A 12,041-nucleotide genomic window follows, 5' to 3' on the forward strand; every position below is an offset into this window, starting at 1 on the left:
GGGGATTAAAGAGTACACTAACTATGGGCTGCCTAGATGGCTCAGTTGGTTAAGTATTGGACTCTTGATTTTAGCTCAGGTCATGATCTCACAGTTCATGGGATCAAGCCCTGGGTCAGGCTCTGTGCTGACAGCATGGAGCCTGCTAGGATTCTCTCTCTCTCTTTCTGCCCCTCCCCCACCATTTTCTCTCTGTCTCTTTCTCTCTCTCTCTTTCTCTCAAAATAAATTTAAAAATTAAAGAAAAGAGTATAGTTATCATGATGAGCACTGAATAATATATAGAATAGTTGAATCACTCACTATATTGCACATCTGAAACTAAATATAACATTGTATGTTAACTATACTAAAATTAAAATGAAACTTAATAAAGAAAAGTCCCTTGGCTCTTTTATCTTTTTATTTAACTGAGAGTTTTAGATGGTGAATGCCATGTACATTGATATTATCTCATTGTAATGATAAAATTTATCTTTAAGATAATTTAGTATTTGTTACTGTATCCACTGTATGTATGCAAAGTACACTGAAAAGTGAGGAGAGAGAAAGCAGAGAATATATAATGCATAAGTGAATGAATAAGATACTTTTCCTTGATGAGTTTATAATTTGGTAGAGATATCAAAATATACAATAATTGCTGTACCAACTAGAATGTAACAAAGAAATAAACAGTGCTATGGAAGCTCAGAGAGAATGTGATTTTGTTGGTTTTGTGTTTGGTTGGTGGCAGAGGAGTGACAAGAGAGGAGACAAATGAGGAAATGTTGCAATTTTCTGTTTCACTTACTCAAGATCAGCTAGCCTTTCAATGCTGGGTTGGAGTAGGACAGATGAAAAAGTTAGAAAAGGAATTTCAGACAGATGTAACAGACAAGAGTAAAGGCTCAGAGCAGTGTTGGGATATAGCTACTAACCCAGTTTGACTGGAGCACTGGATGTACAAGAAGGATTAATGAAGTGTTAGAGGGGGGAACCTACCTGTAAACATACTTCTTGTTCTGTCACACCCTCCAATTCAGACACCCTAAGAGAAGAACAGTGGCTTTAACCACAACTGAGATCATCACACACCTTTGGAGATGTCAAAAAGAATGCTGGTGATTGCCCTTTGGGCTCCTGGCCAGCTAGGCAGCCATGAGGCCCTGACTTACCACAAAGGCATCTGTTTTTCCATTGATCCGCCACAGTCATTCCAGAGGGATTCTCAGTCAAACCTCTTCCAAAGAGTTACTTTTAATATACTAGCACATTGTAGTTTACCAAAAAAATCAAAACAAAACAAAACCTCTAGCCTCTTCAGGGAGAAAAATGTTCTAAACCTTGTCAACTAAATTTCTACAAAGTTATCTTTTAGGATTTCTAGATTTTGGTTTTTTGCCATCATGAGATGATTTGTTTTAATAGAGCATACTTTGATGCTTGGTTATGTATATTTCTAAGTGCTTAAGTCCAATTTAAAGATGCCCATAATTTAACTGCACAAAAGCAGTTTAAATCTCTGGGGATGCATATGCTTATTAAATGCCCTTCTTATTTTGTAATTCTACTTACTTTGGTCTAAATTCATAGACTGTCATAAATCCATGTTCCAGTTTTTGTTTATGAGGTAATGAGGAGGGTTGTACCCTCTAAAATTTCTGATGATTAGTGGTCTAATCTCAGCAATTAATTTTTTTTAAATTTCATACCATGTTTTTAGTAGTCACAGCCATATTTATTAAATGAAGATGTCATATTTATAACTTTGAACTTTGGTACACCTCACACTTCCATAAATATATCCAAAAAAACCTGTTTTTATCTTAAAATAGACTTTTGAACATAAACTGCCTAGGGACCATTTCAGGCCATTGTATGGCAATGCTTTTAGCTGACCACTGCTCAATTCCAGAAGTGATAGCATCTTTGCCTCTGTCATAGTATCTTTCATGTACAATTATTTGAGTATTTCATTTCTATTTTTTTTGCCCCATTTTGATTTTTTTGTTTGCATTTTTGCCAAAATGCAACAGAAATCAATTCATTCATATGCTAAAATTAATGACAAGAAATAAAGATCTCATCAAAATCATGATACAAAAGACAAAGAAAGAATGCCCACTGCAACTACTGTTCAATGTTATATTAAAAGCTAATGCAATATGAAAAGAAATTAGAACAATAAATATTGGAAACAAAGACTAAAATGTCACTGCAGATCACATGATTGTCTGCCTTGAAAAATCAAAGTAGGAAAGTCAATAGATTCCTTATATCCCAAAAATTACATTAATAAATTCCTAAGAATAAACTTAACAAGAAATATGTCCAACCTATATAAACTACTAAACTTCAATGAAATTCATAAAAGAAGAATCAATGGAGATAAATATCATGTTTTTGGATTTTAAAAAAGCAAATTTTAGCTTTATCAAATGTGACAAACCCCAACATCAGTCAGGAAATGACGAGACATAAGCTTGTCAATTGTGTGGTCAATAGGAACGAAAATCATTAAAGAATGTAACATGAAATAAGATAAATAGATCAATGAAGACAGTACCTAAAAGGGTAGGAGTAATTAGGATTTTAGAATATATTTCAGCTCTCTAGCACTAGCTCTCTACCCCACTTCATGGCATCTTAAAAGTTTAAAGTCCATTGATCATATTTCATGTACATTTTCAAGAATGCAGTCTGAAAATAGGTAATCATACTAAATCACAGCTAATTGGATTTCAGTATAGCAGTGTAGGCAGATAGATATTCAAATGAGGGCATAATTTACAAGAGTACACCTATGTCATAAAGCTTATGGCTAGTTATTTAAAAATAAAAGCTATTGTTATTTGAAATGTAGAGCAAAATTCATTATCTCTGCTAGAAAGAACAGAATTTATAACTGGAGAAAAAATTAAGAAAGACACATGAGAGTCATGTCTTCATAGTACCACACCATGAAAACCTGAAATAAACAAGACAAAAATGAAGAACTAGAGAGAGAAAGCCAAATGTGAATGAATGATTAAATAAATATGCACTCAAGAGAGACACTAACCTATTAAAACATGGAACAAATAGCAAAAAGATTGGACCAGGCTGAGCCAGGCGATGGAGCCATCCAGCTGCCAACATTCCACGCCAACACTGCAAACTTTACTCTCTTGTTGGAAATCTCCTCCATTCCACCAAGGAAGGATCGAGAATTTTTAATTAATTACTTAAGTAAAGGGAGCAACCTGTTGTTGTTCAAGTTTTCTATCTTTACAGAGAAGTTCACCATGGAGGCAAGAAACTTGTTATAAGATGGTAGACTTGGTCATTAATTTCACATTTTCACATCTAGTTACTCCTACCAGATTCTTTATTCCTAGTACTTAGGAAGAGGTTTCCAAATCCCACCATCAGAAGTATATGTAATGTCCTAAACTGCCCAAAGATACAGTTTAACTTCTTAAACTTAACTGAAAACAAAGGGAACACTATACCAATTCTCTCTTTAGAAATAACTGATAATTTCACTTAGAAAGTATAATAGAAGAGCAGATCAGATGAGCTGAATTCAAGTGAAATTATTAATAGAGAAATATATTAAAAAGTTATTCAATTAGAACTATAGAAAAGTTAATTATGAAAAGAAAAAACAAGATAAGTAAAATAGGAACTTTACATGTTCTCCAAAAGATGCACCTTAGCCTTGGATTACTATCAACTCTCACTGTCAGACTCTAGGCCAGTTTGTTCACAGGGGCTGGCCAAGAAGGCCTTCTTTGCTGCCAACCTTCTCTGGCCAAATATCAGCATGGGGACATCCCTGTGTTGGTAATCTCTAGCCAATTTACCAGCAGTCCAGAAACTCCACATTCAGTCAAAATTGCTCATGCCTGCTCTCAACAGAAAGCCACAAGTTTACCATCTCAGCTATGCACTGGCAGATCTTCAATATGAAGTTCTCCAATATATGGTAGTGACCATGACCTACATCTTCAGAGGCCTCATAAGTCCCTAGTCTAAGAAAAGGTTTGGGTTTATTCCACAGCTCAGCATATGTCTGTCTGACTGCACAGTGGGACAGAAATCTTGCCAAATTACCTGGCAATCTTCACCCTGGCTTTCAGAAGACTAAAAACCATAGACCCACTTTAAGCAAACCGCCAAGACAATAAATTGATGTGTCTCCAAACAACTTCTTAACTCAGAATGAAAACAGACCTGGATAATTTCCCAATCTCTAGTAATTAAATACAATATATTAATAATTTTAAAATATGTGGGAGGAAAGGAGTAAAAGACTCTAAAATCTCAAAGGTTGGTGATGTAGAAACTATCAACCCATATGTATGTAACATTTGTTCATCAAGGAGATTATAAGAGTGATTGAGATTATTTTTTGTTCTGTATGAATCCAGAAACAATCAAAATTTCAATTTCTCTCAATTTCTTTCCCACTCGCCACACAGTGTCTAGAACAATGACTACATAAATAAGTACTCAATGAACATCAATATGTGTTGAATGAACAAATAAACAAATGTTGATCTCTAGAAGGAGCCCAAGGCTCTCCTCCATTTTCCTACTTCCACTCCAAGAAGAGCATGTGATGGCAATGGTAGACAAGGATAGGATTGGGTCATAAAGGGTGAAATCTGAGGTATAACAAAGGTTAAAGGTCTGCCTTCTAGCTGATGTGGTAATTTAGAATCCTAACTTCTTTTAGGATTCTCTCTCCTGCCTTCCTCCCTTTGGATTCCCAAGGCTTGCCTCACAGCAGGAATACTATTCTCCTCTTTCGTTTACTTATCTTCCTTCATCACCTTCACATCCCCTCTTTAGAAAGGCGAAAAGCAGTGTTAAACCCAGGATAAATGAGTTCTGTAAAAGCTGCCTTAATTCTTTTGTGCTCACCCAGCCAGAGGCATATCCTCTTTCCTTACTTCCCCCAACCACCAGGATGGATGCAATAGTACAAACTAAAACTCAAGGAGGCTGGGGAAGTAGTAGACCATGTTTTCAGTCAGATCTACTTTGGGAAAAACTGTCAAACATACTCCCATCCAGTAGACCTGGAGATTACAAGACAGTTTGTGACCTAAAACCTCAGGGAATAACAAGGAGAATGCATTTGTATGTATGTATATATGTATCTTTACAGCTCCTTAATTTCTGATAAATGGCTGGTTAAGGATTTAAAGTGGTTGAACATTGTCAAAATCACCTTGATATAATCAACACATACATTTATAGATCATCAAGAATTGTTTTCAGAAATAGGATTAAACCATAACTGCCCCCAAAGACTTCAAAGTGGTAAATACCATATAACATATGGGGCATTACTACAAGATTGTGCTGAGTAAGTAGGGGAGAAGGTAAAACCAGGCCCTCCGGGAGGCCTGAGAACATAACAATAGCACATATAGTCTGTGAACAAGCCCAGTAGTATAAAGTTCCTTCACAATAAGGAACTTCACAATGAGGTACCCTAGTCAGCTATAGGACTGACCCAAGTGAACTTCATTAGGAGTTAGAGCAGAAGCTAGGAGAACTCCTCAGAAGACCTCAGTCTTAACTATAATTAAGCCATGTTCACACCTGCCTTGGTCAATTACCTTCCCTACATTGGCACACTTAACATTCACCATTGACAGCTAACATCAAATATTTTCATTATATCACTGCTGGCAAGTTATTTTGCACTGAAATAAGTTTTATAGGTGCCAAATTACTTAACCTCACTCCCTCCTTTAGAGAGGTCTGTTTTAAAAAGCCAAAGCTTATTAGGAGCCTAAGAGTAACTACTTTCTACCAGGGACTAAGTTGTATGAGAAAACAGGCCAGGCAGCTAGAAAAGAAGACATTCAGACCTCTAATCCAGTTGCTTTATAACGCCTTTCATTATTTTATTTAAATAGAATTCTGTAAACAGCAAAGTCATTTTCCAATGTGATTATAAAAGTGAAAATTTATACTCTTTTACATACTCTTAATTTGACTTTTCTCATCCTAGAGTTTGTTATAACTCGGGACTGCCTGCTCTACTTCAAAAATCCTAAACTGATCTATCATGCTCTATCACCATTATCATCTCTCCATTCATCATTATTATTCCAGTTCTCCAAACAACTTCTGCTCTTTCAGTTGTCCAAAACTCCCAAATCCATATTTCCATGCATAGACTATTATTTCAAATTCCTATAAAATCCTCTTAGATCTTTTCACCTGGATGATTTACAGACATACAGACTCAGCATGTCTAAATTAAATATCACTTTTCTCCATTAGCCCTGCCTTCTCCTTGAACCCTGTGCTTCACATAACCAAACTACTTATTTATTTCCTGCTTTGCACTGTATAAAGGAGGCTATGGGCATTTTTAAGGCATTTTTGAGACACTATTTTAAATTGTTTTAGCCCTTTTCAATGCAGGTATGGGGGGGTTGCTTTGCTGGAGTTCATTGTTGTTTTTGTATATTTGTTTTTTTTTAAGTGACAAAGTGGAGAGATTAACTTAAAAGCAGCTCAGACATATAACTGTGGAGACACTTTTTAAAAAATTTTTTAATGTTTATTTATTTTTGAGGGGGTTGGGGGAGACAGAGTGTGAGCGGGGAAGGGGCAAAGAGAGAGGGAGACACAGAATCCAAAGCAGGCTCCAGGATCTGAGCTGTCGGCACGGAGCCTGATTCGGGGCTCGAACTCACAAACCGCGAGATCATGACCTGGGCCAAAGTTGGACGCTCAACTGACTGAGCCACCCAGGTGCCTGAGCCCTTCTTAACATTAAAAAATAAAGACTTTTCAGATTCCTCTTCCTATATCCCTTTCTGGTACCAAGTTGAAAAGGAATGAGCAGGACCTCAAATAATATTAATAAATTTTTTTTAAACTTTGATCTATGTTTTTTAAATGAATGAATTTATTTCATTTTCACAACATTCTCTATTTAATAAATATAGCTTATTATCCAGATAGGTATCTATTTAAATAGATACAGTTTATTATCGCTAGTGATGCAAAGGAGGATTAAATAATTGCCTAAGCTCACAGAACTAATAAGTGTCAGAGCTGAGGTTCACATCCAGGCAGCCAGAATCCAGTGCCCATGTTGTTAACTGCCATATTCTGCTGACTCATGCTGTTAAGATACAGTACATGTTTTCCCTAAATGGAACCCATTATTCTTCCACATGAATGAAGCCAATCACACTAGGTCTTTATGTAATATACTTCAGTTAGCAGATATATACCTGAATCCCTATGATGATAAGAAGACTAGTCACTCCAAAGCCAACTGATCACTGAAACTTCCATAGATAAAGAAAATACTATCAAACTGAGGATTTAATTTCCTGCAACAATAGTATTTTATCCAAGAAATGAAAGAACAAGTAAATGGAGGCAAGAAACATGGTTTAAATAATTCAGAGGAAAAAGTAAAGACTTAAAGATACTGGTGAGAAAGACGCAAAGATTGAAGATTAGCATTAAATTTGGCAAATTATATGCAAACTATGCAAGACTGCAGAAAGACAAGGAGAGAGAAGTTGTGGTTATTTTCTCTTTCTTTAAGCCTTATCTAAACACCTTCAAAAAACAGTGAGGGTACTGAATGTGAATTTAACAATAGTATGATTTTCTAGCTACTTTCAGAAAACTGAATTAACTACATACTCAAAAAAAAGGAAATATGATAGAAAATGCTATCATTTTGGTCATTTTAAAATGGTATTTAAGTACCTTCTAGGACTCTTGATTTCCAGATGTCTGCCTTCATACAGTATATCATATCATACAGTATATCCCTTTTGCACTGGTACTGAAAAGCTCAAGTATCACTTACATCAAAAGTCAAGGATGTTACATCGGAATTGGTATCATACAGGTGAAAGACTCAATCTGACCATGAACATATTCTAATCCAAATGCCGATAACTGAATTATCACAAACTGAAACACAAGATAAAATACTTCCAAGATTTGGTTCTCTGAGGTCATTTGCACTGGTTAATTCCTTCACTTACTTAAGCAGCAACTATTTTGATACCATATTATTCTGAATTTGAATGGAGAATATTATAATGAAAAGCCTAACTCTTCAACACATTCTGGTGACACAAAACAGCTATTTTCCTGCATTTTCTGTTGAATCTCTATGCCTTGAGATAAATGAAAAAGAGTGCTTCAAACTAAGAATAGGAAAGTAGATGCATAGAAAATATAATGAGCAAAGAGAAAGCCAATTAAAAGGGCCCCTGGAAATTTCTGCCAGCTAGTGCTTTAGAAAGAAAATTCACTACAGGATAGCAGAGATACAAAGATAAATAAAACATGATTTCTGCCTTCAATCTTTTCAGATTTTTAAACTTTTATCTGGATATGAAGTTTCATATTTATCAAAGTGCAAACCATCCTAAGAGAAGTCTGGCAATTGTCCATTAATCAAACTCTCCTCTTCCTAGAAAATGTAGCATGCCTTGTCCTTTGTTGGCAGAAAAGGGCAAGGGACATCTAGTCTCCTTTGTCACTTAAGTTCCCTTACATGGCTGGTAAGGAAGGAAACTAAATCCACTGGGTGACACCCATAAGCTACTGGCACTGGAGGAGACTTCATAGAATCTATTCAACTGTCCTATGGGTTAGATGAGGAAGCAGAAGGAAACCAAGACCAAGAGAAGTTAAAAGACTTTCTCAAAGTCCCATAGTTATTTACTGACAGTGGAATGGGACTGATACCTATTTTTAACTTATGCCAAAAAATTTTCATCCAAGGATTTCAATTATTTATCCTTTACTAGACTCATATTATCATAAATAGTTGGCTGCTAACTACATGTTCCATTAAAATTTGCAAGTAACTTCTACTCATAGATGGCTTCCAGAAAGATCTTACCAAACATAATGCTAATCATGTTATTCCCCTGCTTTAAAAATCCTCTTATCTCCAAAGAATAAAAGTCAACACAGGACAAATACAGGTTCTTTCATGCATAACCCCCCAGCCTAGACTTCCAGATCTCCTACCTTAGACTTTATATTTCAAAAACGTCAAATTGCTTGTATTCCCGAAATGAGAAAGATTGTTTGACACTGCTATGCTTTGCATAGGCTCCTCCTGTACTTGACATGCTCCTCTCCCACTTCTCCCATGCTTTCAAGAGCTTCTACTCATCCCTTAAAACACATCTCTTTCCTAACGACTATCCATTCTACCTTTCAAGATGGAATTAATCACAGCCTCCCTTGTATTTCCAACATTCCTCTGTTGTTAAATCAATTACATTGCTTAGGAATTACCCTCTCTCCATCTCTCTCTCTTATGGACTGTGACACCTCAAGGGGACAGCCTGTAGCCTTGAGTGTTTACATCCCCAGCTCCAAGCACATAAGAAGTACTCAATTAATATTTCTTGAATAAATAAATGGGATGAGACTAAAACAGGTGTCATTATTTCCATCTCTTTTTGTCTGTAACAGAGAGATCTAGTTCAAAATACAAATGACAACAATCAAGCTAAAGATTAACACTTGCAATTATCATCCATTTTAAATTAGCAGACAAATATTTAAGTCCTGATTGTGGAAAAGGGGTTGCAGCAAAGACAATAATCTATATACAACATGCATTGATTTAAGCAGTTTGTTTTGTTTTTGAAAGAAAAGCTTTCTTGAAACAGGTGACCTTTATTACCACTTTGCTTTAATTGCAAATACTTTTAGTACCTGATGCCTATTAATTTGTCATCCCTGCCAGGAGCAAAGCCAAGAAACCACAACAAAAGAAAAATAGACCTTTAAATGCCAGCAATAAAGAACAGGCTCTGAGTAACAATTACCTCGGGTAATGCAGGAACACTAAGTAGCCAGTACAGTTCACTAAATAAATTTCATTCTTAATTATGGAAAATAAGAAGTGTAAAATAAAAGCTTCATCATTCATTGTACATTATAGGAATCCAAAGGGAAGTATAGATTACTTCATTTTATTTTATGGAACAGTCAGTTTCACAGAGGCAATCTCACCCAGCAGAAAGGGCCCTGCCTGCATATTCATAAAAATCTGTGCACAATCAAGGGGCAGAGGATCCAGATACAATCTGCCAACAACTCTCTCCAGCCATTCCGGAGGTCACTCCAATGATAGCAAGTCAATGGAGCTAAAGAAATATTTAGCTAGTGTTCATTAGGCTCCATGCTGACAGCATGAAGCCTGCCTGGGATTCTCTCTCCACCCCACCCCTGCCCCTCCCCCATTCACTCTCTCACTCACTGTCTCAAAATAAATAAATAAACTTTAAAAAATTAAATTATGGGCGCCTGGATGGTTCAGTCAGCTAAGCATCCGACTTCAGCTCAGGTCATGATCTCACAGTTCGTGGGTTCGAGCCCCGCATCGGGCTCTTTGCTGACAACTAGCTCAGAGCCTGGAGCCTGTCTTTGGATTCTGTGTCTCCCTCTTTCTCTGACCCTCCTCTGCTCATGCTGTCACTCTCTGTCTCTCTCAAAAATAAATAAAACATTAAAAATTTTTTAAATTAAATTAAAAACCAAAAGAAGGGGAATGTGATTAATTGACTCTCTTAAACTCTAAATTTCTCAGAAGGGATTCCAACATGGACTAGGAATGGTGTTTGGAAGGGGGATGTTGTTTGGAATCAGTAGAATTCCTTCTGCTCTTATAGAAATCAAAAAGGTCACTGAAATAGCCAATGTTATCGGCACATACTTATTCCTCAGAAATAGTCTGAGACTTCTACTTGATGACAGACCACTAGAAAATCAAGCATCCTTCTTTTAGTAAGAACTGACACTGTTTGCTTTAGGCAGCATTATTTAATGGGATTCACTGTCTCTAAATGCAGAAAACCGGATTCCTACCTTACCTAAACAGCCAGATGGCATTTATCAAGTAACCCTGTGCCCCACTTACTCTTTGCGTGAAATAAAGTAATAATGACAACATTTTACAACAGTGTTGGAGAACTGCTGATTGGGTGCTTAGTATTTATAAAATATTCATAATATGATAAATGCTTAAAAGGAATTTTCAACTTCTTAAAGTGGTCACATTATTACTAAAAAAATGATTTGCTGTGTTCTCAGACTAAATTTGGGGAAACTATGATACATGCAATGGATCTAGACTATGCAAAGCAATCTTAAAATGAAGAATAAGGTCAGAGGACTTATAGTACCTGACTTCAAGACTATAAAGCTATGGCAATCAAGACAATACCTTATTCGCAGGATAATCAACCGACTGATCACTGGAACAGAATAGAGACAAGAAACAAAAATATTCCTTTAATTTTTGATAAAGACAATCTAAGGGGGGAAAGAAACATCAGAGCAAATCTTGCTATAATAACTGGATATCCATATGCCAAAAAATGAACTTTGACCTCTACTTCACACCAAATACAGAAACTAATTTGAAACAGATTGCATGCTTATCATAAAAGTTAAGTAAAGCTTTTCATCAAAAGGTAGGAAATATTTTCAACACTGGGAGCTTAAAACTGGTGGGGTCCCTGGGTGACTCAGTCGGTTAAGTGTCCAACTTCGGCTTAGGTCATGATCTCACAGTTTGTGGGTTTGAGCCCCGCCTCAGGCTCTGTGCTGATAGCTAGCTCAGAGCCTGGAGCCTGCTTCAGATTCTGTGTGTCTCTGTCTCCCTCTCTGACCCTCCCCTGCTCATGCTGTCTCTCTCAGAAATAAATGAAAACGTTAAGAAAAAAAAAAATTCTTTAACTGGCCATGGTGGGAGTATTTATACCATAGAATTAGCAGTTTAGCACTTATTGTTATGGGTGATCCTCCCCTCCTCACCCTCTTCTTCCTCTTCTTTTTCTTCTTGTTCCTCTTCTCCCTCTTCCTTTCTTCCTTCTTCTCCCCCTCTTTCTCTTCCTCCCCCTCCTTTTTGTCATTTTTCTTCTTTTTTGGAGAACCAGTTGATAAAGCATACTTTGGGGATGATTTATGGCAGGTTCTTATACAACTAAGTCTAAAACTCCTCTCTGACCTAGAGATTCCACCAAAAAAAAAAAAAAAAAAAAGAG

The 12,041-nt window shown here is 36.4% G+C and overlaps 1 protein-coding gene across 1 annotated transcript in view; it reads right to left on the minus strand.

Moving 5' to 3' along the window:
- RASGEF1B (RasGEF domain family member 1B) overlaps positions 1-12,041 on the minus strand; it is a 433,337-nt gene that overhangs the window by 371,407 nt on the left and 49,889 nt on the right. The gene's annotated exons all lie outside the window — the stretch shown is intronic.

Source organism: Crocuta crocuta, unplaced genomic scaffold, assembly GCF_008692635.1.
Source record: "Crocuta crocuta isolate KB4526 unplaced genomic scaffold, BGI_CrCroc_1.0 scaffold237, whole genome shotgun sequence".
Taxonomy (NCBI): Eukaryota; Metazoa; Chordata; class Mammalia; order Carnivora; family Hyaenidae; genus Crocuta; species Crocuta crocuta.